The sequence below is a fragment of the Adiantum capillus-veneris genome, chromosome 21, assembly GCF_014529385.1.
Source record: "Adiantum capillus-veneris isolate H3 chromosome 21, ASM1452938v2, whole genome shotgun sequence".
NCBI classification, from domain to species: domain Eukaryota; kingdom Viridiplantae; phylum Streptophyta; class Polypodiopsida; order Polypodiales; family Pteridaceae; genus Adiantum; species Adiantum capillus-veneris.
Genome location: NC_140951.1, coordinates 4,215,122 through 4,218,825, shown reverse-complemented (window position 1 = coordinate 4,218,825; position 3,704 = coordinate 4,215,122).

Below are 3,704 nucleotides of genomic sequence, written 5' to 3'. Positions count from 1 at the left end.
AAATCTTGAGCTCTGCTCTACTCTGCTTAAGGGTCAGCTTTTTAGGCCGCCTATGTGAAGGTGGCCCCTCTATCTTGATGAGCACAAGGCTCCGGTGTTCGGGAAATATCATTTTCACAAACATACAAAAATCCCTCCAAGACAAATCTGAACCGGAAATTTTATAGTACTAGCCAATATTTTTGCAAAGTTACACTATTTTCCATGTATTTTTAAGCGGAATTTTCTCCTTCTTGCCCTCCCCTCAACCAGCTACTTTGATTTTGCAACCGGCTCAAGGCTAAGCTGAGGCACACTTTTCCCGAACATTGGCACAAGCTCACAAAAAGTGGCAAGCTGTCATTGTCAAGCACTCTCGATTGATAGAATCAGAGCCAAGGCCTAAGTATGTGCCCATTCAAAGAGAGGGGATCCTACCTTGCCTGCCTGTAGAGTTCGAAGATGGCCTGTCCTAATTGCGACAAAGCCTCGTAGTTGGCTGGTCGTGCAGGATCAACGTGGCTTGAAATGCCTGGAATGTCACGGACAAAGGAGTCGGAGGAGCTAGGAGCCCGCAGCAGAGGCATTGCAGCAAATCTAGTAGCTTCCATAGCATCGATAGCAAAGGAAACCAGGGCTCTTCCCCCACTTGATGCTGATATTTCATTCAAATTTAGAGCTTGAGCGGTTTGTCGATCAATGCCACCATATATAAATCCCATCGTTCAGTCCCTCGCTCCCAAAATCAATCTGATATGCAGCTGTCAAAGATTGGCAAGCGATTGAGCCTTGTTTTTCCCCATAATTTCCGTGCTCTCTCTACAATTTGCCGACTCTCTTTCCTTACGATATGTCTGCACCTGATCTTGATCTTGAGTTTGAGCTCCCGTCACTTGAGCTCCCGTCACCCTCACTTTAAGCATTGGCTCAAAGAGTAATATAGTGAAAAGGAAGTGACGCGAAAGAGTGCTTCATAATCACTACACGATTCCAAATCTGATGTATCCATAATCCTATGGTCGCTTGCATTTGTAGCAGATGAGTTGGCTAAACCATTCAAGTCCTCCATGGACGCACTAGTAGGGGAGCCTTTTCCTGCATGATCAGTAGCCATAGATGTTTTGCTTTCAATCCTAGTAACCAAAGGTGTTTTGTCATTTTGAGGTCTCTGCCAATGATCATCAGCCCTACGAGATTCTTCCTGAAAGGGTACAACTTCCGTAGCTTCAGACAATCTACTAGGAGGCATGGCTGAATGGTACCTCATCAAAACTCCAGCAGCAGAACTTGGAAGGCCGACACTATCAAGAGTCCCTCGTGAAATGTTCACTGAAGACTAGAAAGGTGGATAAGGTCAGGCTTCTAGCTTCCTTGCAAATCTGAGAGAGAGAGAGAGAGAGACGGTGGCGAATAGTGAGTGTCACCTCGGGTGAAGTCCATGGTTTCTCTCAAGCTGCAAAAATGCCTGGTAGCCAGCATTCTCAAATGTGCGATGGCCCAATCCCAATGAGGTCAATGAGATTTCCATGGCCAATTCACTTTCAGTATGGTAGGACATCACCAAGATCATCAAAGAAGTTTTTGTAATTTGGAAGATAACCAATATTTACTATAAGCCAAGGATGAAGTGTGGTTCAATCCAAGGTCTTGTGGCTGAGATGCATGTGTGTTCTACATTGACTTCTTTGTGGAGAGTATCCACACTTCAAAGGCTAAAAAGGCACGCAAGAATACATTTTCAAATAAATTTGAATCTCAGAGAGCCCAAGGAAAGTCTATTTGTTAGAGAAAGGGTGCAAGAAGGGAAGAGCTATTGGTATTGAATCTGCTCTAGTTATAGTCGCATTCAACAAGACCACAAAGATATCCAAGGACTAAGCGATATTTTTTAGGACTTAAATTTTGTAGGGATTTTACATTCATACTCGCATGTGTCTATCATCAATGCAAATAACAATTGAGTCTTTGACTACGAGAGAGAGAGAGAGAGAGAGAGAGAGAGAGAGAAGAAGAAGAAGAAGAGAATTTTAACATCAACATCAACACTATGCCAAAATCAACATACTTACACTATTAACCCCTTCCTTACTTTGATGAGGATGGTTGCAAGCAACTTTTAGCACATATGGACCAAGCAAAGATGAGAAGGTAGTGGCAACTACATGCTATCACCTATATTATGCATACAATTGACCTCCATGTGGCGGTCGATGTAGGGAAATGTGATTTTAGTTATTGTGCTTGAACACGACATGAAGCACTACTTCCCTTTGTAATTAATGCTAGGCATTATCACCTTAGTTATCATTTATGAATAACTAGGTGATCTCACTTGACCATCACCTAAACAACCACCACCAAAAAAGACTTCCATTAACCCAAAGAAAAATGAAGGTTGTGTGCACAAGTTTTGTATGGGTGGTATGGAAGGACGCTCCACCGTGATGCATCACTATGTGCCACCTATGGACTTTGGAATTTCCCCTTGAGAGTAATCTAACTCTCTCTTTACAAAAGTTTTGCTTTAAGTGCTCACAAGCTTTCTTCCTTAGCTTCTCTATAATAGACACTAGTACCTTACGTCCCTCTCCAACTTTTGCAAGAAAATAGATTTCCATGGATATGCATATCCCTATCTTTAGTCCTCTTCCTAGCTATGAGGTTATGTTGATGTTAGAATGTCGAATGTTTGAGATCAAGGTTATTCTTTGAAAGAGAATTTTGAGCCTATGGAAGACCATGTATATTTGCATCCATTGACATTTTGGAAGTAGAAGTGACGTTTGGAGGCCGTAACCATAGACGATGGAGAAGATTCATATGTGAAGTTGAAAATCGTAAAAATGTACTTTTGAATATGCTTTCTTGCTTGATCATGAGTTGCATCAATTTTACAACATGGATATGTTCAAGGTGCTTTGCTAGATGTCACTCGATTTTGTATTAGCTCGGAAACACTTGCTCGGAGTTTGGGATTCCTCCTCACTCCGTACACCCTCTGCACTTCAATGAAACAAAACTTTGCTCCTATATTTTTTGGCTGTTGAACAACTGCATTATTATTTCAGGCCGGTGCTGCTTTAAACAATGCCTTGGCATCCCTATGGGCTTCTCTTGCTCACCACTTATGTGCAATATTTACCTGGCTTTTTTTGAATACAAATGGTGTCTTAAGAACATGGAAACTGACCATAAAAAACTTCCACTATTCAATCATACTTTTAGATATATGGATGACCTACTTAGTATTAACAATAGAATGTTCTCTAATGAGATTGATCTAATTTACCCCCACTCCCTAAAAATTGAGCCTACTTCCCTCTCAGATAATTCGACTTTTTTGGGAAATTTTGCAAATTAGTCCAATTTCTTAACCTTTCAATATCCCTTCACTCCCCATCTACAGGTGGATATGACCTTAGATTTATCTAGAGAAAGGATCTTCTTAAGCTACCTTACATAGAATTCATTAAAAGAAATAGCAATAGGCCATACAAAGCCTCTATTTGCTCCTGTATTGGACTTCTTTACTTAATCTGCTACTCTTCATCTACCCCCTCTTTGGCCTGGGAAGAGGTATCTGTACTAGTTAAAAAATACCGCCATAACGGATTTAATCACAATCAAATCCGTAACACCATCATACAAGCTCTCATTCGGCATAACTGGCTTGGACTATTATTTCAGAAAGAGAGTGTCATCTCTCTCATAAGGTAGTAGGCCCA